General features: G+C 42.3%; 1 protein-coding gene across 2 annotated transcripts in view; it reads right to left on the bottom strand.

Moving 5' to 3' along the window:
* LOC137375787 (dedicator of cytokinesis protein 2-like) overlaps positions 1–24,269 on the bottom strand; it is a 690,449-nt gene that overhangs the window by 218,038 nt on the left and 448,142 nt on the right. The window lies entirely within an intron of this gene.

The following is a 24,269-nucleotide window of genomic DNA, read 5'->3' as shown; positions in this document are numbered from 1 at the left end:
CCTGACACATTCAACCCACAATGGACCTTGATCACCAGGTATTGTGTGTCAGAGGAGCATTCCAGAGACTGCTAAGGTGATACAATCCAAGACGTGATCAGACCAGTTAGTCACATGACTAACCTGCTTGGCAAACTGAGTTTTTCTGAATTGTACAAACAGTTTGAACTCAGAGTCTCTGTTTGCTCCTGGACTGAGAAGATCTCTGCTGTCTGCTCCCATCTCTTTCTCACAAGCTTCTGAATCCACTGAAGACACATGAACCCCAAGAGAGAAAAGTCTCCTAAAACAAACAAGGTTTAAGAAGAATACTGGGCCCCAACAAAAAGCAAGATCTATCGACAATCAAGGACTCTGCTGTGAGCTCGAAGAACTGTAACAAAAACTCTTCAGATATTGCCTCAAATTTTTCCACTTTATTTTTCTTCTGCTCTTTTCTGTCTCTATTTGTATGTGTGTATCGCATATGCATGCGAGGGTGGGTGCGTCGTGTATCCATAGGGGTTAACCGAATTAGAGTTTAAGTTTAAGTTTAATAAATTTCAACTTTTCTTCTTTAAACCTAAGAAAACCTGTTTGTGCTGGTTTCTTTGCCTTATAATTGAAAAGCGGTGAACAAGGATTCACCAAGGGGGAGCTAAAAACATGGTGTGTTTAAAATTAAACCCTGTTATGGTAAACATAGAAACATAGAAAATAGGAGCAGGAGTAGGCCATTCGGCCCTTCGAGCCTGCACCGCCATTCAATATGATCATGGCTGATCATCCAAACTCAGGACCCTGTTCCCGCTTTCTCCCCATATCCCTTGATTCTTTAGCCCTAAGAACTATATCTAACTCTTTGTTGAATATATTTAATGATTTGGCCTCAACTGCTTTCTGTGGTGGAGAATTCCACAGGTTCACCACTCTCTTTGTGAAGAAATCCCTCCATAATCTCAGTCCTAAATGGCTTACCCCTTATCCTTATATTGTGACCCTTGGTCCTTGACTCCCCCGCCATCAGGAACATCCTTCCTGCATCTAGTCTGTCCAGTCCTATTAGAATTTTATAGGTTTCTATGAGATCCCCTCTCATTCTTCAAAACTCGAGCGAATACAAGCCTAATCGACCCAATCTCTCTCCATACGTCAGTCCTGCCATCCCAGGAATCAGTCTGGTGAACCTTCACTGCACTCCCTCCATAGCAAGAACATACTTCCTCAGATAAGGAGACCTAACCTGCACACAATACTCCAGATAAGGTCTCAGCAAGGCCTTGTATAATTGCAGCAAGACATCCTTGCTCCTGTACTTGAATTCTCTCGCTATGAAGGCCAACATACCATTTGCCTTCTTAACTGCCTGCTGCACCTGCATGTTTACTTTCAGCGACTGGTGCACAAGGACACCCAGGTCTCGCTGCACCTCCCCCTTTCCCAATCTGTCGCCATTCAGATAATAATCTGCCTTTCTATTTTTGCCACCAAAGTGGATAACCTCACATTTATCCACATTATACTGCATCTGCCATGTAATTGACCACTCACCCAACCTGTCCAAATCACACTGGAGCTTCTCTGTATCCTCCTCAGAGCTCATATTCCCACCCGGCTTTGTGTCGTCTGAAAACTTGGATATATTATATTTAATTCCCTCATCTATATCATTAATATATATTGTGAATATCTGGGGTCCTAACACTGATCCCTGAGGTACCCCACTAGTCACTGTCTGACACTCAGAAAAAGACCCATTTATTCCCACTCGTTGTTTCCTGTCTGCCAACCAGTTCTCTATCCATGTCAGTACCTGACCCCCAAACCCATGTGCTTAAATTTGCATGCTAATCTCTTATGTGGGACCTTAACAAAGACCAGGTGAAGGCTGAGAGGGACCCCAGACACCCTTCTCACCTGGTCATAACAGGATTTGGGTGCTAGCGTCTGGAATTGACCCACAGGCAAACAAGAGAAATTAGAAGTGGAAAGCCAAATTGTTTCCAATCAACAAATGGCAAGATTCCAATACAGGTTTTCTTGTGGTTGTGTGTGCTTCAATACTAACATGTCTGCAACTGAAGCTAGTAGCTCCCCAAGCCAGGGTGAAGTAACTTGGGATGTTAAAATCACTGTCTATGGAGGAGTTGAGGAAAATGGCTGAGCAGTGTGGGATCACTATACGTGGCAAGGCTAGGAAGTCTGAACTCCTAAGACTCGTGGTCAACCATTTTTCCATTGAATCTGAAGAAACAGAAATTAGGTTAGAAGCAGAATCCGACAGGGTATTGTTAGCAAAGATACAATTGGAACAGAGGAAAATAATTTAGAAGACAGGGAAAGAGAAATGGAAAGAGGGAGACAGGAGAGAGAGAGAGGGAGAGAGCCTTCCAGAAGGAACACAAAGAGAAAGAAAAAGAGGAGAGAGAGAGAAAGACAGGAGAAGGAATGAAAGAGAGAAGGGAGAGAGAGAGAGAAATGATAATCCATAAGGAATGCGAAGTAAGAGAGCTGAAGCGGCTTGAGTTAACTAGGGAGTGACAGAGTAACCCCAGTGAAAGCATGGCCAGTATGGAGCAGCGTTATTCAGGGCTGGGTACAGAATTGTTAAAACTAGCTCAACTAATTCAAAAATTCAATGAGGAAGATGCAGAAGCCTTTGCTCTGTCCTTTGAGTAACTGGCAAGGCAGCTAAAATGGCCAGCTGAGATCTGGCCTCTTTTACTACAAAGCAAGCTAACTGGAAAAGCCCAAGAGGTTTATTCCCTGTTGCCAGATGAGAGTTCATCAAATTATGAACTGACAAAAAATGCTGTCCTCAGGGCATATGAATTAGTACCCGAAGCCTATCACCAAAAGTTTAGAGCTCTCAAAGAGCAAGCTAATCAAACCTCTCAGTAGTAATTCTGTTAGAGGAATTTAAACACTCTCTCCCACTCTCAATAAAAACCCGTGTAGAGGAGCAGTGGGTTCAGAGAGCCCGGCAAGTGGCCGTTCTGGCCGATCAGTTTGTTTTAATTTATAAGTCGGTTTCCCAGAGGAGAACCTTTCCTAGTCACCCCCACATATCCGAAAGGGACAAAGGGTTGGAAGGTGAGAGGAGCCCAAACAGTCCGGGAGAGTAAGGAAAGCAGGAGACACAGGCGACCCTCCTCTAGCCAAAAAGAAAGGTGCTGTAAGCAAGAGTGAGACCCGGGGACCTATGTGCTTCCATTGTAATAAGGCAGGGCATTTAAAAGCTGACTGCTGAAAACAAAAGAGAAAACCTGTAGGGTTAATCAGGGCACACCCGCTCAGCAAAGATGGGACCCTGATGGAAAGCACAGCTGAAAAAGCTATGGCTTTAACTGCAGTAAGAGTGAGACTCAGGAAGCTTACAGCAGCAAGTGCAGGAAACGTTAGTTGGATTGCTGGAGGTTATCAGGGTTTTGTGTCTGAAGGGAAAGTAACCCATACCCCTCAAGTGAAGCAAGCAAGCCCACAGTAATTCTCAGGGATACAGGGGCCACTAGATCCCTTTTACTGGGAAAATGCCTGACCTTTCTCCTAGAGAGTGTAGTGAATACCAGAATGGTGGTGAATGGTATTGGAGGGCAGTGTATGTCTGTACCTGTACACAGGGTGCACCTGGAGTCTGACCTAGTTTCAGGACCGGTGACCGTAGGGATTGACCCTAGTTTGCCTGTGGACAGGACTGACCTGTTCCTGGGTAATGATCTGGCAGGGGTGAAGGTGGTAGCCCCCCCAGTAGTGAAAGAAAGACCGCCGGAGGTCAGAGAGACAGGGCAGTGGCAGGAGACAGACTCCTGCAGTTTCTCTGACTGTGTAGTGTATCAGGCCATGATCAAACCAGCTCCCCCAGAGGAGACTGCATTGGCACTGCAGGCAGATGACCAGGTCTGTCTGTCTGAGACTTTCTTTAGAAAGTTAGGAGACCCAGGGAATGAATTGAATAAGGTTTCCCTATCTGAGGTTCAGCGAGCCAACCCAGTGTTGCGAGAGTTAGCACAGGCTGTCCAGTCTGAAAGTGAAGCAGAGGGAGTCCCTGATTGCTATTATTTAAAGAATAAGGTACTGATGAAGAAATGGAGTTCTCCTCACAGATCTGAAAGCAAGGAATGGACAGTAATTCACCAGTTAGTGGTGCCACAGAGGTACCGGAGAGAAATATTAAGAAGGGCCCACGAGACTACAGTGGCTGTACCTGCCGGTATATGAAAGACCAAAGCCCGCATAAGACAGCAGTTTGACTGGCCAAAACACCACAAAGATGTGGTGCAGTACTGTAGGAGTTACCACATGAGCCAGGTTGAGGGGAAACCCCAGCCTACAGTTAAATCTGCACCCCTACGTCCTGTACCGGTGTTAGGACGACCCTTCAGCAGAGGGCTGGTGAACTGTAAGGGACACCCGCCGAGAACAAAGGGGACCGCTAGGCACAGGGCTGGCAAAAGGTTAGAAAGGGAAGAGGAAAAAGGGATCAAGAGGGCAGGATAAAGGAAGTCCGGGGGGAATCCCGGATGAAAGCCCCGATTGTCCGGTCAGCCAAACCTGATAAATTTGAAAAGTTAGACCCCACATCCTCCTGTGTAAATGCAGACACTAGAAGCACCCCACCATAGTTGCTAACAGCAGTTACGGGAACCTGCATAGACAAAGAAAGACCTCTGGGGTGCAGAGAAACCGTGATGATGATGCCTCACCTAGTCAAGGTGCCACAGGGGAGCGCAGTAGAGTCTGCACAAATACCTGCAGGCAGAAGTGTCCCAGAGGACAAAGAAGAGATTAGGACAGAATCCTCCCCCGCAGTTAGAAAAAAGAAAACCGCTGATTCCCCCAAAGTCAAAAGCCTTTGCATGACTCATCAAAGCAATGAAAGAGAGTTCAGGATAAATCCACCCACTATTGACTTTACTGAAAAAAAAATTCCTCAGCAGGAACAAAGATCCAAGGCAGCCATGGAAATGGGCAAGCGGAAGAGAAACTTCCCCAAAAAAGAACCACATGTTTATTGGGAAGCCAAAAAAGGGGCGATTTTAATAAGTTTTAGGATTCGTGAATGAATGAGACAAATGCATGAGTTTTTTCTGTATCTTGTATTTTCTCTCAACCCTTTTAATGAAATATGCTCAAATCATGTTTAATTCCACTGGGTGTGGATTTGTCATGCTTGGCCCCTCCACCTGCCAAGAATAAGGCACATTAATTTTGTCATGAACATTGATTTTAAACTGTTACTGGAGTGAAGAAAGGACTTGTTAAACAGATCAGCCATGGCTGGAAAGGATATTTGCATATATACAGACGGTGCTTGGAAGGACAAAGGACCATTCCCTGACATATTCAACCCATAATGGACCTTGATCACAAGGTATTGTGTGTAAGAGGAGCATTCCAGAGACTGCTTAGGTGATACAATCCAAGATGTGGTCAGACTAGTTAGTCACATGACTAACCTGCTTGGCAGCCTGTGTTTTTCTGAATTGTACAAACAGTTTGAACTCAGAGTGTCTGTTTGCTCCCTGGACTGAGAAGCTCTCTGCTCTCATCTCTTTCTCACAAGTTTTGGAATCCACTGAAGACACATGAACCCCAAGAGAGAAAAGTCTCCTACAGCGAACAAGGTTTAAGAATACTGGGCCCCAACGGAAAGCAAGAGCTACCTACAATCAAGGCCTCTACAGTGAGCTCAAAGAACCATAACAAAAACTCTTCCGGTATTGTCTCAAACTTTTCCACTTTATTTTTCTTCCGCTGTTTTCTGTCTCTTTTTGCATGTGTGTATCACGTATGCATACTAGAATGGGCGCATCATGTATCCATAGGCGTTAACCAAATTACAGTTTAAGTTTAAGTATGATAAATTTCAACTTTTCTTCTCTAAAGCTAAGAAAACCTGTTTGTGCTAGTTTCTTTGCCTTATAATTAGAAAGCAGTGAACAAGGATTCACCAAGTGGGAGCTAAAAACAGTGTTTAAAATTAAACCCTGTTACGGTAAGACCAGGTGTATGCTGAGAGGGACCCCTAGACACCTTTCTCACCTGGTCGTAACATTTGGCATTCCCAATGCACATCAGCAATGTATATCTGTATGCATGTACATATATAAATATTCAACCAGCATCGCTAAAACATCATCTGGTCATTCGCACATTGCTGTTTGTGGGACCTAGCTGTGTATAAATTGGCTGCTGCATTTCTCATTACAGCAGTGACTACGCTTCAAAGATATGTTCATGACTGTGAGGTACTAGGGGATAGTCTGAGGATGTGAAAGGCTATATATAAATGCAGGTTTGTTTACACCTCTCCTGTATCATTTGCAATTTTATCAACTGTTCTTGCATTAGCGCTGTTACATGTGACTAGTTAAGATGGCCATCAACTGGGTTGGACCAATTATAAATCACTACCTCAGCACTGAGTAAATGAAGGAAAAGAAACTGGTGCAAGAATCGTTGTAGGATGACCTTAAGAGTGGACTACCTTAAGAAGCTGTAAGTGAAGGTCACCAGAGGAATTGATGTCATGTTACACATGAAAGAGGGAGATGTGTTTAGATGTGGCTCATGCAGTAACTGTTTGTGTATATATATGTTCTAGTTTAAAGTATAATAAAAACGCATGTTTTCTTTGGATACTACGTTGAGTCCTATGAGTCTTACAATAGTTCACATATCAAAGGAACAAGTAATATTTTATGGTGGCAACATTTGGGATGTATTTTTTCTGAAGACCACCAAGTATTGCATAGTGCTTTTTTTCTGAAGAACACACTAAGAGAGAACTAAGAACAGCTGATTGCCTACTTGGAGTGGATGAAGAACCTGGACAGTAGCTGTAGGAGACCATACAGCAGTGCAGCAAGCTAGCACCACAGATAGGACCCTGGGAGGTGTTGAAATTCTGTGAGTATAGCAGGCAATTTTCCAGAGGATCAGAGCTTTCAACTGGTCTGGCAGTGGGTCAAAAAATGTGAAAAGCAGTAGCTGAAGCCATATCTGTTTCAGTTTTCCTTTTTTTTGCTTCATGGGTGGGGCATAAGCTGAAAAGAGAGGGAAGAACTCAACAATGCCACTGCAGGTCCACAGCACAGTGAGAAAGCCTGGTTGTGGCAACTGCCAGCACTGCAAGATTCAGCTGCCTGCAGAACAAAGAATATTCAGTATAAAAAGGTCACAGTTCATTAAAAAACCTATGTAAGCAATGTTGTCTCACAGTTTAAAAAAACAAGCTGTATAAATAGAAAGCAACTGTGATGTCTCACTCTTAAAGGGGCAGGCCTGCAGAAAACTAATCTGTGAAAACAAGAAGAACAGAAGTGTGCCTGTGAAAAAGAAAACCTGTAAAAAGTCTATATTGATAAAAATGCAGGATCATTAAGACAATGGCTCTCTGATAGCCAGTTATAGATTTGAAGGTGTCGATCATAGCATCTGAATTTAAACTGTTTTGACAGTGAATGGAACTGTGTTCCCTGGATAAAGAAGTGAATGAACCAGTGAAACAAGTTTTCAAAATCAATATCACACTGGGCAATGAGGGCTTGCAACGGATCAATACGTCAGGATTGTCACTGAGGATCAGAAGGACACTAGCAAGGTATGGACATTCTTGGAGCAGCAACTCAAGGTGAAGGTATATTTCTGAGTACATAGGCTTGAGCTTATGACCTACTGGCAAAGGCAAGATGAGTCCATTGACCAGTTTGTTGCAAGGTGCTGAGCCAAAGCTCAGCAACCCGTCTTTCGAGATATTGAATTGTCAAAATGGGTTATAGAGTTAGAAAACACATCTACCCCATTTAAAGGCCTTTCAAAAAGACCTGCTAGAAAAGGAGAAAGGGCATACCATAGATGCACTACTCAATGATGGAAGGAAATTTGAAACCGTCATGGCTGTGCAGCAACTGTTACAAGCATTGGGGGTAGCTACAACAATTGGTATGGTAACCAAGACTGAGAGGTCTGCTAAGTCCTGTGACAAATGTGGCCTGACTCACCCAATTTGCAGTTGTTTGGCATACCAGGACCAGTGCAATGTGAGGACATTGGGCAAGGCAGTGCAGAAGGCCAAGCTCAGATACTGCACACAGGAATGGTGGCAGATCACATGCAGAGAGAATATCTGCAAGGCAGGATGGCAAATGCAACAAAAGGTATGCCAACACATAACAAAAACCCAAGCAGGTACATCAGGTCAGCAGAGAGACAGATTGCCAGGAAGACCTATAATGGTGGCTAGGGCTGTTCAACATTTTGGCCTTATACATCCCCAATTTTACTGAGTGAACAGTGCCACTTAGGGAATTGCTGCATAAAGATACCCCTTAATTGTGGCAGGAAGACCACAAGCAGGAGTTTGAGTCCTTAATGTCATCTCTGCCAAGTCAAGACAGCGTGCTATAGTATTACGACCTGACCAAAGAGACCATGCTTGAGGTTGATGTATCCCAGAGGGATGAGGCACCTGTATCAAACAAGAAGGGAAGGCAATCGCCTTCGCATCGAAGAGTTTGTCTCAAAATCAATCCAATTATTCTAACATCGAACGTGATACCGTAGCTCTGGTTTATGGTAGTTTTGGGTTTCATACCTACTTGTTCAGAAAACATATTACCATGGAGACTGACCACAAGCCACTTGAAACCACATGGCAAAAGCCACTTATGAGTGCTCCTCCGTGGTTGCAGCGACTTTTGTTGAAGGTCCAGGGCTACGATTGTGACATTCGATAAAAACCGGGCAGCAAAATGGTCACATCAGACACCCTGAGCAGGTTGCATAGCCTGTACAAAGATGCAGATGTGTCGCTAGATATGCATGTCCACAGTGTGGATACCAAGATTGAGGATGTTCTGAAGATCAACCTCAGGAGTTTTGAATCCCACAAATGCAAGCAACTAAGAGATGAGACAGCACATGATCCTGCCTTATCATTGTTGTGGAAGGTGATTGTAGAAGGATGGCCTGACACTATACAGGAAGTAACCAAACATCTATTCTGTTTCTGAATTGAGATGAGCTCGGTAAATCACAAGGGGTGATTTTCAAAGGGAAACAACTCCTGATAGGCAAAGCTCTGAATTCTGATAGTCTAATCTAACAGCATCAAGGGCATTTAGGAATAGAGCGTACCAGACTCCTTGCCAGAGAGATGGTCTATGATCCAGGAATCAACAGTGATGTTGAGATGGTGGTGAAATCCTTTGAGTCATGTCAAAGTTGTCAGCCAAATAAATAGAAGGAACCCTTGATCCCACATGAAACACCTTCACGTCCATGGGCAAAGATTAGCACAGATTTATTTCATGTTCAAGGTGATGATTTCCTCCTTGTTATGGATTACTTCACCAAGTTTCCAATCATCAGGCAGCTGCAAGATACGTCAAGTGCAGTGGTTGCTGATACAGTCAGTGCTCTATTCAGCCTATTTGGCGTGCTGGAAAAAATAATCTCTGATAATGGGCCGCAATATGCAGGAAGACCATTACAAGGCATGTGTGCCAGGTGAGGAGTCGGTCACGTGACATCGTCGCCATATTGTCCAAAGTCCAACGGCATGGCTGAACACATGGTGCGCACCATCAAATTGCCAATTTAGTGTAGGCAGACGGAACAAGATCTCAAGGTCGTAATGCTGTTCCATCGGACATGGGCTTACCATTGCCTGCAGAGTTGATGTTTTGAAGGCAGTTAAAAACTACATTGCCCAGTCATTACCTCTCTAAGTTTTCCACAGTAAAGGATATACTTCTTTCTAAACAAGGGAAGAGCTAATGACAGGCAAGCAGGACAGAAGGTCAGAGTCCTCAATCATGCATTGGGAACTTGGTATCCTACAGACGTTGCTAGGATATGTGACTGGCCCAGATCGTACGAGGTCCAGACACCCAATGATGCAATTCCCAGATGGAACCAAAGGCAACTCAGAGAGCTATATGACAACATTACATATGGCAACTCTGTGGCATCACGGGCATGTTCAAAGACAAAGTCTGAAGATAAATGTACAGAGGCTACGAGCACAAAGGAAGAACATGCTAACCAGAGTTCTGAGTCACCAGCGTCTCAGAGGAGTTGTCAAGACGCGCTCAGCTCTGGGTATAGGTTTACGATAACAAGATCAGGATGAATAAGCAAACCTCCTCCACATTTTAGAGAGTGTTAAATTTACTCACTTGTAAATAAGGTTTTGCTATAATCATGTGTAGCTTGTCCGACCACAACATCATTGTATATTGTACATATGTTTTTATCTTTGGAAAAAAAGGGGGAATCTTGTGGGACAACCTTAACAGGACCGCCTTAAGAAGCTGTAAGTGAAAGTCACTGAAGGAAATGATGTTACATTACACATGACCAGGAAGTTGTGGGTATAGCCCGACAGAGTGAGAACTGTTTAGATGTGGCTCATGCAGTAACTGTTTTTATATATATATATATATTCTCGTTTAAAGTAGGACAAAAACCATATTATCTTCGGATATTATTTGGAGTCCTGTGAGTCTTACAATAGTCCACATATCAAAGGAACAAGTAATATTACAGGAAGCACCTTCTCAGAGTGATCAGTCATGTTTCGTACTGAACCTCCTGCTCTCCACATTCTTATAAATTTATAACAAAGCTTTGTACTGATTGTCTCACTTTATCAGCATTTATGAGAAATGCCAAGGAGAGAATAGGAGACAAAGTTAAGCAGGTCTTATTAGTGATTTAAGATTTATGGGAGTCTAGCTTCAGGCACTGAGAACACATACGTGTAATTTGAGCTGGTCAAACAGATTCTTCATCCAGTAAAATGAATGTGGAGGCCCAAAGTCTGTAGTATTGCAACATAGCAGATTTCTAGTGCCATCTGCTACTGACTTATGGATCTTTAGCAGCTCTCAGCAAAACCTAACTTTCCTTCATGTATTCACTAAGGACAGAGGCCAGGAAGATCTAATATAAGTTGTGACCACTGAGACACACAATTTGGTGAACCAGTGGCACTGGTGAAGCATGAAAGCAGTACAAGAGCAGCATTAGCCTGCAAAAACACATTTGGAGATGGACAACCAAGCCCTTCCCTTCATTGGGTATAGCCCACAACATCAACAGCGGCAGTTCTGTGGAGAAAACTGCATCAAGGACTCAAGGAACTTTGGGTCTTATAATGTGATGGAATAAAGGTATAAGTTAATAAATCGTCTCATGTAGCATTCTGTATACAACTACAAAGAAGCACCTCTCTGTGTCTCTAAGTGGAGCGATACGTATTGAAAAGAGTTCCCAGACCCTTAACATCTGGGATATTTATGACTTAGCCATAATTATTAAAATAGGCCATCTGAAAGATGGTAATATTCTCTGTTGCTTTTCTTTCTTTGAGGGAACGCTAGTGCAATTCTTTGGACCCAAGTAAGTGTCTATGAGAATTTGTCTGGTTTGAACTTAATTAAAGGAGATTCATAGGGAAGTACTCCTGATTTGGTTTAGTCCCTATAAGGGATTAAAGTCATAAATCACTTCAATAAGAGGAAATATGAATGGCAAATGTCTGATTTTCACACAGATATTCAGCTTTTCCCACCCTCCCCTGCACCCCAGAAAGGAGTTGCTCCCATGGTGCAAAGTTTCAATGAGTTTGCAGAAAATAATGAGCCTGAGTGTATTATAGATTGTATTATAAGGTGACTTTAAGGAGGCTTGGATCAGCTCTTTTTTAATAGCCAATGCAAGCAGCCTGTCTAGAGGCTCAAAACACAGTATACTAGTGATTATGGTGTTGGCCCAGCAGTTCAGAGATTGTATGTTTAAATCCCACCAAGGTAAGTTGGGAAAATAGAATTGATTAAAACCTGGTGATCTGTGGTTTGGTGCTAAATAAAGTAACATTGAAAGGATTGTTGTAAATACCCAACTGCTTCACTCATGCCCTTCAAACAAAGAAACCAGTCACCCTCAAGATGGGCAAAAAAATCCCGTCCTTACCAGTAATATCCACAAACCAAGATGTGTAAAAAAAAAGATTCTGACTCATGCACTAAAGTTGAATTATAGATCACTTTGTTTTGAGAACTGGCGTACATTGCCCCAAATTTATTTCTAGTGGGATGGTTGCAGCCTATGGAGAGGGAAGATTTTAAGCCATAAAACAAAGGGGAAAGGCCAGACAGCTAATTGACATCAACCAGACAGTGGACTCCAGAATCTAACAGTGACAAAACTTCTGAAAATATGTTTTTGGAACTGAGCCTTCCAATCCATCTGCTCTGGACCCTGTAGTTCATGTAACGACTAAAATCAGTTACCCTTTCAAGAAAATTTACATAAACTTATTCATATAACAAAATGCTGCAGCAAGCAGAATTATGCTAATATGTCCCACATACACAATTTGATCTTCCCACGATTGTAATAGGGGGATGGAAGCTTAAATTTGGTAATTACGCTGAAAATAAGAGGCAGTGCCAGTCAAATTGATAGCTCATTGAACACGGGTAGCTGGGTTTACACTTAATTGAGAAAAATCAGGCCATCAGGTAGTCTTTTACTGAGGCCTACACACCGTGCCCAAGGCAAAAGGTACACAATCTCACCCTGAGCTAATACTTCCATCAAGTCAATGAGCTGGAGAATTCACATCACAGCTCTACTGCCAATTTAAAATTTATACAGTGTTTTGTTTATCAAAGTGAAGCTTTTTTTAAAAAGGAGAAATAGGCATAAAGCAAAATGACTATAAGCCAATTAGTTTAGCGTCAGTCATGGCAAAAATTGCTGGAATCCATCACTGTGGGCAGAGCAAGCGAGCACTTAGGGAAGTATAAACTGATTCACGAAAGTCAGCAGGGTTTGCCGAAAGGTAGATCACAGCTAACTAACCTAATAGAGCTTTTTTTGATGAAGTCACTGAATTGTCCTTTTAGGAGGATTGATGGATGTCATATATGGATTTTGCTCAGGTATTTGATGAAGTTTTGCATGATGAACATAGAGCCAACCTTGTGGCATGAAAAGGAAACAGGGAAAAACGCAACATTTTCAGATTGGTGGTCGTGGATAAGTGATGTCTGTCAGACATTGGTGCTGGGATCCCAGCTTTTCACTTGATATAAATGACTTGGTTTTGGGAGTTGGCGAAAATATCTCTTTGTTTGCAGATGGCACTAAGCCAGGAGGTATAGTGAAATGTGAAAAAAGACTGCTGTAAATTGCAAATGGACAGACTGTGGGTGAGCAGAACAATAGCAGACATTGTTCAACATAAAATATGAGGTTGTGCACTTTAGATGTTGGAGTGGTAAATGGGAGTGTAATCTAAAAGAGAAAACACTGGGCGACAGGTGAGTAAAAAGATTAAGGACTCCGTGATTTAAATCATTGAAAATTAACTTACAGATGGAACACATTAATGGGATGCTGGAGGTCATCACAAGAGGCATAGAAAATAAAAGCAGGGAAGTGCCACTGTGATTTTGCAGTGCATTGGTCAGATCCCATTTGATGTACAATGTTCAATTTTGGCTCCCCCACCATTAGAAGTATCCATTGGCTTTAAAGTAAAGCAAGCCACAATTCATCAAGATTTTACCTAGGGTGAAGAAACTGTTCTATGATAAGAAACTGGTAGAAATTGGGCCATAGTCTCTGAAGATGAGAGCAAAATACTGCGGATGCTGGAAATCTGAAACAAAAACAAGAAATGCTGGAATCACTCAGCAGTTTGTCAGTTCCGAAACGTTAACTCTGCTTCTCTTTCCACAGATGCTGCCAGACCTGCTGAGTGATTCCAGCATTTCTTGTTTTTGTCTCTGAAGATGAGGTTGGGAGTGATCTGACTGAGGAGCTCAAAACAATTTAGGGATTCAATTGCCTAGATAAAGAACAATTCTTTTCTCTAAAAGTTGAATCTGGAACAAGCAGGCAGTGTTGTGTGATTGCCTTTAAGAGTGATGTCCCTTTCAGGTCTTAGTATGCTAACGAGCTACATGCCAGGATACAGTCATGTGACTACTTGCCAGATTCTCTCTGTAACTGTAACACCTAGAGGCAAGTCATGTAACTAGTTAGCTCTCCACTCTATAAACTTGTTAGAGCTGTTAATAAACCTGTTGGAGATCTTCAATCAACTGAACTCCACACATCTCATTTATGTTTCATCAGACAACAAAAAAAGCTTCTCGTTACAGGCAGCATAGCTAATTTTAAGATGAAAGGTTTCTCCTGATAGCTGCACATGTCAGGAAGTTATGAGCTTGCTGCCTATAATTTGCAGTCCATTATAGGTGGCTGGTGGTCTAGGGTCTTCTTGGCAATGTGCATTTGGCCCTGTAATTCTAACAAATCTGCTTAAAAGTTAGTCTAAGGAAAACCTTATTGACTCATGTGAAACCTATTTCCTCAGAATACCGTGTATGAAAGAATACATCCAGGGTTTTTAAAAGGGAAAGAGAGACTTCAGAAGTAAGGATATTCAGGGATATGGGGACACAGCAAGGAACTGGAATTAGAAATAAAAGAACTGCTATGGGATAACAAAATGGTGGAGCAGACTCAATGGTCTCTTCCTGGTTCAAGTCATGGAAGAAGTCAGTGCTGAGAAAAGGAACTTCCTTTTTTACTTTGGATACCTAGCGGCAGCATCAATCACTCCCACGTCAGGCCAATCATAGCCAGATGCAGCGTATAGTTTGTTCCTTCTGCTTCAACAACGTTCCTCAGTTTCAATCTCATAAAAATACTCCCTACTGCACTAGTGTGATGTTTCTCCATTTCCTATATCAATCATTCTGAGCTACATTGCGAATACGTTGAGATTTTTTTCAGTAGTTTTGTATTATGGTTGGATCCACCAGGAACAGGACTCATTCTGCACAATATCATTTCACATTTTACTTCTACAATAAGCAATCTTGGTCAGATGTGAACCCAGAACCCAGTGATGAAAGAACAGTTGACAATTTATCTTGGACTTTGCATCCTTATATATCCAAACGGTCACCTGTTGTGAGGTAACATATAAGCTGCAAGAGGAAAATGAGGTCAGAAGTCATAATTCAGGACAAGTTAAATCTTCATTAGCAACTTTTATAGATTTTACAGAATGTGATTATACAGTATTTGCACTTACAGATGTACCCTTACTTCAGCAACTGTCACTGTTTCATACATTTGAGCGTGTAATTTAGTGATGCACCCTTAATGGTCAGTATCTAGCAATGTTGCAGGTAGGCAACTGGTTGGATCCAAACTAGAAGATCCAGCTAGAAGTCTCCCCTGACTTTTATAGAGACAGCTATGGGGGCTTTTGTCAAAACTGTAAGGTCACAAATGTTGCAGAAAGAGTTGGAAGACACTTTGTTTTTGTCATTAAGATAACCCACTGATGTGGGGAAGCATGACACATTCTTTATTTTGTATCATTATGTGCAGCAAAGTTGTACTAATTGAATTGAGTCAGATCATCACTGCTTGTCTGTATGTTCACCTTAATGTAAAATGAAGCAGCTTGTCAATGCGTACCAGGCCTCAGCTCTCCAAATCTTTGCTCAGTCTGCATTTGGAGAGATTGAAAAAGCACTCATGTGGAAGACACAAATATCCAGTCCAAATCACAGTGCAAGACTAGTATCACATCCCTTCATTATGCAATCATGCAAGTAGACAGCATCAGTCAACTCCCATAAAATAAAGACACTCAGATCGCTAATGGGATTGAATGATGCCACTAAAACTAAGAAGGTATCTACAACAGATCCAATGCAACATCTTCACTGTGGGCTATAACTATCTCTAAGGTTTCAATTAAAAAAGCATGTTAGAGGGATGGCCTCATACCAGTTCTGCAATAAGATGTGTTAATTGGGAACTTACTCCAATGGTAGTGTTATTCTTCCAAGGTCAGATGGCCCATCAGCCACTCAACCAGATCTGCTCTGGAAGGGACTGGTGCTCAAAATGTTGTCTTCCATAAAACAGATAACACTTAAAGCAAATTATTATATATAGTTGTGTGTATACTTTTTAACAGTGAACTGGGGAGGAAAGTATTTTTCTTCATCTAACTTTTCTTCGCCCTTTTTTTGTTTAGACTATTAGTGACAGAAGTTGGTGAAGGACCAAGGCACACAGTGTAGATCAACAGGAGTAGCAGTTAGGATGAGGTAAATCAAGGCCCACAGTGAGACGGACACCAGTGAGATTGGAAGACATAGGAGATAAATCAAGGAGGTCAGAGAAGATTTTTTCCAGAATTCTTTTTCCCAAATTGGCCTGCAATTTTATTTGTTTTAGTGCCTCCCTCAGGAGCTCACAGGGTTTCAGATGGGGTGGAGACCATCTATATTGTGATGCAAACGGCATCACAGCTGTGCAAAACAGGCTGGATAGAGCAGCGGGTCTTTTCTGGTCCGTCAATGGTCGTATGTAGATGTGTATGAAAAAGGGAAGGCTGGGGGAGGTGAGATGTTCTGCAGTCATAAGGTCATGGAAAGAGTACATGAAGAGTAGGATAATGTGTGACATGTTTTGATTGCAGCTTGATGAGAGTGCAGGGAGGAGGACAAGTATTTAAAAAAAGAAATTGAATCAAGGCTGATGAAAAACTGCATATCTAATACTAAGATGTATGGTGTTGTCTAGATTATTAGACTTGTGACTGTTCTTCAGACACTTCTTCAATAACACTAAGCACTCTAGGCCAGCAATAATGATTAAGAGAATGTAAACACCCTAAATATCTGACAGGCATGCATATTATTAAGACTTTAATCGTCGTGTACAATACCAGAAAGAGATAACTCTCCCTCTAGGCTGTGTCTTGGAATAAGTAAAAACAGCTTCACCATGCACCTCCATATCAGTGTAATCCAGAATAAATTAAACCTTTCTTGTGGGTTTTGTATGTTAAACGGCTCTTAGGTGATATTGCGCTATGTGTTACATATGAGAACATGGGTAACTGCCTTGTGGCGAAGCCTTTAGGGAGTTACCATATTTTAATACTGAGAGATCACTGAACCCAGGTCAATAAAGTCGTGTCATCACAAACATTTTCATTATCGCTATGGAAATTTCACAAAAAGAAGCGATATGAAGTCATTCCCGTAGTTGAATCATTTATTCCAGAGTATGCTGCAGAGACGGGCTAATTAAATCACAGCAACTGGATGAGATTTTGACAGATTCCTTGTCAGGCTTTACTATTGTTAAAAGGACATCATCATCTTATGTTTCCCATGTTTCATTTGCAAAGCCGCACTGGCCATTTCATTTGAGCTAGACCTGCATTGTGGGCACAAATGGTGAGATTCAGCCAGATTTAAATAATAGTTCCATGCGATGAAACTTGTGATTGTGTCATTTTCACCCTGTCATCAGCTGCCACAAGACCCAGAATGCTACGAATCGGGCCCGATTTTCCACCTTGTGCCGGTTGGCAGCACAAGCACATAAGTCAGATCTGTGGACTCCTAATAGTAGACTTTTTAAAAAATTATTTCCGAACAAAAGTATTCTTGGTGATGTATGGTGTCAGCCCTGGCTCAGCGAATAGCACTCCTGCCTCAATCGGAAGGTCATGGGTTTACATCCCACTCCAGAGACTTAAGCACATAATTCAGGCCGACACTTCAGTCTTTCAGATCGGACATTCATCCAAGGCCTCATCTTCCCTCTTAGGTAGACATAAACAATTCCACAGCAATACTTTGAAGAAGAGCGGGGGAGTTCTCCTCGACATCCAGAGCAGTATTTATTCCTCAAAACAGCATCACCAAAACAAATTATCTATTCATTATCAGACTGCTGTTTATGGGACCTTGCTGCACGCAAATTCTTTACATTACAACAGTGACTACACTTCAAAAGTACTTAATTGGTTGTAAAGCGATTTAGGAGGTTCTGAGGTTGTGAAAGATGTTATAGAAATGCAAGTCTTTCTTTTTCTTTGAATTACTCTTTATTTTCACGCTTGCCCTCTGATGGAAGAATTATATCCTCAGATGCCCCTTTCCTTTGATGTGAGATGCTGCTTGCTTTAATTGATATTGTTCAATCCGAAACTTGGTGAAGCAGCTGGATGCAAGAGATTAATCAGATGCTGTTTATGCCCTGTGGCAGTGTAATGATTGCCTTGATAGGTACATTCTCCATCCTTCCAGCTGAGTACTGATTGAATTAGACTTCAGTGATCAAATCATCCATAAATTCAAATCATTGTATTGTGACGTTAAAACAATCACTTCTAAATCAGGAGACAGCCCTAGTTCATCTCATCCATCTGGCATACTAACCCTACGGTCATCTCATTATAGCATCAGGCTCTTTCTTAAGTGAATCCAGTGTCCTTGACCTTAACCCCTGTCCTGTGACCTACCCCTCTGTAAAGGAAGATTTCCTGTCCTAAGCTCTCCCTTCAAAATCAACAACAGGAACTACAGCTTATATTTATGTCGCACCTTTGGAGGAGTAAAACATCCCAAATTGATTACTAGAATGGTTCCAGGGATCAGGTATTTTAGCTACAAGGTTAGGTTGGAGAAGCTGGGGTTGTTCTCCTTGGAGCAAAGGAGGCTGTGGAGAAATTTGATAGAGGTGTACAAGATTATGACAGGTTTGGATAGAGTGGACAAAGAAAATCTGTTCCCATTAGCTGATGTACAAGGACTAGGGGACACAGATTTAAGGTTTTGGGCAGAAGATGCAGGGGGGATGTGAGGAAGAACTTTTTTTACGCAGCAAGTGGTAATGGCCTGGAACTTGCTGCCCACTAGGGTGGTGGATGTGGGGACAATGAAGAATTACAAAAGGAAATTCAATGGGCACTTGAGGGAAATAAACTTGCAGGACTACTGGGATGGAGCTGGGGAATGGGACTGATTGGATTGCTCTACAGAGAGCTGGCATAGACCCGGTGGGCCGAAGGGCCTCCTTCTGCACTGTTGATACTCTATGACTCCATGATTCACAGGGGCATTATTAAACAAAAGTTGACACTGAGCCATATAAGAAGATATTAGGACAGGTGACAAAAATCTTGGTCAAAATATTTAAGGAGCTAGAGAGGCAGAGTGGTTTCAGGAGGGAATTCCAGAGTTTAGGGCCTTGACAGCTGAATGCCAGTGGTAGAGTAATTAAAATCGGTATGTGGGGATCCTCCACCATTGTCCTCAGATCCTGCTGAGCAAGTGTATTTCAATATATTGTTAGGTACAGCGATGAACTTCAGTAACTCTGCAAGGGATCACAATAATATTGACAATAGAGAAGACTGACCAAAATCCTACCGTAGGGGTTTAGTAGAACATCTGGTCTCTATTGTTCATGAATAATTGAGTAAAGGCAGCCGAGGTGGGTTCTGGCCTGTGACTTTGTGTTCTCATCACATGACTGATCTGATATATCCTGGCCTAGCGGCCTAGATGAGTGCTCCTTTTTCATGTGTTTTGATGCCAAGTCATGCTCGTTTCAACGTAATTTTGTGCATTTCAATCAGAGTGCAGCTCTTTTGTTGGTTTTAACAACTTTGGGTTGGTAATTTCAACTGTCACCCCTATTTGGGAGTTGCTAAAATGCCCTATTTATTGTTCTGGTTTGCAAGGCCCCAAAGCTAAATATCCTGGTCTTCACCATTTTGTGGGCCATTTTGGTAAGGTTCTGGAGTGGGGGGGGGGGGGGGGGGGGCAGGGGAGCTGGTGCCCATGGAACAGGACCAGACAAACGGCATATCTTGAATTGTGCGTTAGTGGACAATGGGTGATAGTGAGTCAGCAACCTGTTTTACATCTCTTCCCATTTTAATTTCCACTGAAGTCAACGGGGAAACAGGCTTCAACTCACAACCACCTATTTTACACGATCGTATAAAGTGTCTAGATCAACCTCTCCCAGGAAATAACAGCTTCAGGAGTGGGAGAAGTTTGGAGGGGAAAAAACCCAATACGATGTTGGAAGTGAAATATAGGAGTAAGCCACCACCAAACAAATGTTAATAAAGCTGGGATCATACCAAACACTGAACAAACAGTGGTACTCTGGCTGAGTAGCATATTGGTCGTCTCTGTCACTCTCCATATGCTTAGCATCAAATCACCTGCTAATGGGTCGAGAGAGGTAGGAAAAGTCTACAAGCTGAAAGCTCATGCTACTGCTTACAGTCACAGAGACTTGAACCCAGGCTGCCTAAGCAAAACTCGAGATTTGGAAACAGTCGGGAATATTATTTTTACATGGGACAACAAGAAGTATTATTTAGCTAAACTTTTTCAAAACTATATACTAAACTAGGCTACTAATTAAAAAACTGTGTTAAAAGGACCAGGATGTTCTTCACTTACATATTCAGATCCATTAGATGGAATTCTCTGCTCTTTCCTGCTTTGCAATTCCAAGTGCTACTTGCTAAGGGCATTCTCTACTCAGTGCAAACCATGGATCCACACATAGCAATGAAATGGACACATAAATACCAAATTGATCGTGATACCTCTCTGAGAGATGTTGCTCATTAGTGCTAAGTTAGTAACATGTTTGTGTTCTGTAACTAGGCCCAGCAGGAATCTTGGCCTTCCAAAATTTCAGCCAGAAGAGGTGAGGCTTCCATCCCATCAGTCTGAGCTTGACTTGCACCAGGGATCTAGAGATGAACAGCGCTCAACACAATCTCAGCCTATAAAATAAAATATAACTTTGCTCTCATGGCATTATTCAGCTGGTACAAGGTCAAAATAGTTAGCTGCTAACCTGGCTTGTGCCTTAAAAACACCATTTATGCATTCCTCATCGGGATCCAGTTACCTCTAAATTGTTGAAGTCAGTAAATTATTTGTAAATTTCAGGCTGTAGTTGAAAAAATTCAGGATGAAATGGTTGTTTTTCTTCCACTTTAAGGTCATTTTGCATATATAAGAAAGTAGTGTGATCTCGGGAGTGTAATGGAAATCACTTCGACATGAGAGTTTTTGAAATACACAAGTGATCTCCCTAAATCAGAATATTTACTGTTTTATAAGGCCCATTCCATACTACATAATGCAGCACTTGTTATTCTCATTTATGGCCACAACATCTAATTACTATGACATAAGCTTTGTGCTATATCAATCTGCATACTGCAAAAGAATGAGAGGCAACACATGGAAGATTTCTAAGCTTCAATTCTCTGGGAAACCTTGGGGACTTTTGCAGGCAATCTTTCTTGACAATCATATTTTACCAATGAATTCAAGGCAGAACGACATGATCAAAATTAGTCAATTTGGCTCTGACTGCCTATGCTCATTAGGAACTTTGCAGAGATGCCCAAACTCAGCTCACATAGGATCCTCCCAGACTGCAAACCAGGGAATGGTTTCACCCTATCAGTCCGGGCTGGATCTGAATCTGGCTTTCAAAGGTGAAAGATCAGTGACTAAGCCAACAGTGAAGCGAAGGGTAATTAAGACATTGGACAGATGCTCCAATGCAGTCGAGTTATTCTCTGAGGTAGACAACTGGTTTATTTATAGATGCTCAAATCCTTTCGTTCTGAGTGTTCGAGTGTCACCAAGTTCCTCAGACGGTGTAATTAGAAGTTGGCGCAGGTGGTCTGAGATCGGGCATGGCAGAACAAGAGAAGACGCAATTTGGCAGAGCAGAACATCCTGTTGCCAGTAGGATTAGGTACACACTGCTATCTTACATTGAAAGTAAAAGGGCTGCCTCGGGATTGATCTTAATCTGAAATCCTCCCAACACAAATCATAAAAATTCGACTGTGATGGAGAGAGAAGCACTACTCACAATCTCAACATACAAAGCAAAGCATGGTAAGGGGAAAAAGAAAGATTTTTTTTTTAAACCACATTGTCTCTTGCTCAAAAGAATGCTGCTATGGTTACTGCAACAGTTGTTATTCGTAGTTCAGAGACAGAAGGTGAACCTTTAACCCCCAAGCACAGAGGGGTTGAGAAATGATATTTTTAAAAATCTCAAACCCAAACCTAACTCATCCATTTCCGGTTTTAATGGAAGTGGGATGACCAATCTGCTCTTAGGAGGCAGGTCGAGGGGGGCGTGGGGTGGCAAAATCTTTGAACGATGCTGTGTGCCGACATTTTTGTAGGCTTTCTTTTTACCCATTTCGGCCAAGTTTCCCAGGCCTTGGGAAAGCCAGCAAGTAAAAAGGGCCAGATCTATAAGGTCAGTGCATTTACAGCACTGCTATAGCTGGACTGTCTTCTCCAGGCCCAGATTACCTCTAAAACCCTGCAATTGGCCAGACTACCCCCCGACACTCACATTAACGATCATTAACCCCGAACTCCCCTGCCTGCATGCACTCCCCCAACCATGATCTCTCCTCACCGACAACAATCTCCCCAACTGATCACAATCTGCCCCCGACCACAATCTTCCATCTCCCAAGACCAGAGTCTCCCTCCCACAACCACAATCCCCTCCCCCCATGACTGCAACATTCACCACCCCATGACCAGAATCTCCTTTCCCATGACCACAATCTCCCCACCTGACCACAATCTCCCCAACACCACCACCTCCCCCACCCTCCTTCCTGGCTGTGGTCTTGTGCTGCAGGCCTTTCTGCCCAGAGGGCAGGTTGTCTGTTAGCCAGGCTGGCTGTGGGGTGAGAAACCTGGTGAAAACATTTAAAATATATCCCGCTGTTAATTTCACTTCCAGTTTCCGGTCCAGAACTCCTCCCCTTCGTTCTCTCCTGTCAATGTAGAGGCTAAAGTCTTTCCAATAAATCCTCCTTTTTAAAAAAAGAATCAAGGTGCTGTGAAAAGTGAGTAGTTATGATCTGAAATGCACTGAGAGGGTAGTGGATTTAACAGTAATGTTCAAATGGGAATAGAAAAGAAGAAACTTGCATTTCTATAGTACTTTATACAATCACCAGACTTTTGAAGTGTAGTCACTGTTGTAATGTTGGAAATACAGCAAGCTCCCAAAAACAGCAATGTGATAATGACCTGTTTTTGTGATGTTGATTGAGGGATAAATATTGGCCAGGATACCAGGGATAAATCCCCTGCTCTTTTTTGAAAGAGTCCATGGGATCTTTTACATCCACCCAAACAGGCAGATGGAGTCTCCGTTTAAAGTCTCATCTGAAAGACAGCACCTCCAACAGTGCAGCACTCCCTCAGTACTGCACTGGAGTGTCAGCCTTGAATTGGAAATATACTTGAAAAGGAAATTTAGGTGGGCAATGGAGGAAATGCAAGGGAGTGGGACTGACTGAATAGCTCTTTCAGAGAGTCAGCTCAAGCACAATGGGCCAAATGGCTGCCTTCCGTGCTACATAAATCTGTGAATTAAATTGTTCTGGGGACTGATACATTTGAAGAGCTCGCAGGCTCTGACCTCACCATTGCAATGGACTTTGGGTAGGTCTGTAGTTATTTTGTCCTTAGCAATTTATGTTGGCAACTTCCGAGGCAATCCTCCTGGAGGAGGGAGGAAACAGTATAATTTGGTTGGGTTTTATAATATAATTTTTCCTCTCACCTATTTTCATTTATACACTCTCTCTTTGCCTCTCTTTCCTTCCAATTATTGTAGAAAGTGAGAACCTGTGGCTTAAAACAATATCAACCACCTGTATATCTTCATAACTGTCTCAGCTAAATGCAGTTTCCATGGGAAGGTAGTACACGTGTGGAGAAAATGAAAGTAATAATTTGATTCCAATTGCTTAACTGTGTACAGATACCGAAGTCTTCACAGAGATCTGACAAGTGCTGTTGAGGTAATCACAGTGATGCACAGGATCATATGTGGCTAGGGCTGTAACCAGGACAGGTGACTGCTGTCCACACCCTAATCATAACAGTGAATGGGCAGGGTCAGCCTTGCAGAGTGGAGATTCAGTCGACTGCCCTTGCTCTTACATTTAGCAGTATGGAAAACCTGCATTGTGGATGAGAGCTGTTCTTCGAGGCAGGAACAAATAAGCTAGGGCCACAATCTCTCACAGGAAGTGACCCACTTACCTGAGCATTTATTCTTCAAAGACAAAGGGTGAGGGGGGGGGGGGGCGGGTTGGTACTTAGGATGGGCAAGAAGAGACATCCTTGAATAAAATTGAATACTGATTGATTAAACAAACTAAATGGTCTTTACTTGTTTTCATGCTTTCTTATAGTCTCATCTTGTGGAAGGAGCATGTGGCAAATATGTAGGTTAAAAATAAACTCTAATACATTGCAGCAGATGCTTTAACTGCATCATAATAAAATCAGTATGTGCAGCAGAATAACTATTGAAACCCTTATAAAAAGGGAAGATAAACATTT

Source organism: Heterodontus francisci, chromosome 12 (assembly GCF_036365525.1).
Source record: "Heterodontus francisci isolate sHetFra1 chromosome 12, sHetFra1.hap1, whole genome shotgun sequence".
NCBI classification, from domain to species: domain Eukaryota; kingdom Metazoa; phylum Chordata; class Chondrichthyes; order Heterodontiformes; family Heterodontidae; genus Heterodontus; species Heterodontus francisci.
Note: the sequence above shows the minus strand (reverse complement) of the source record. Positions and strands in the feature narration are given on the sequence as shown.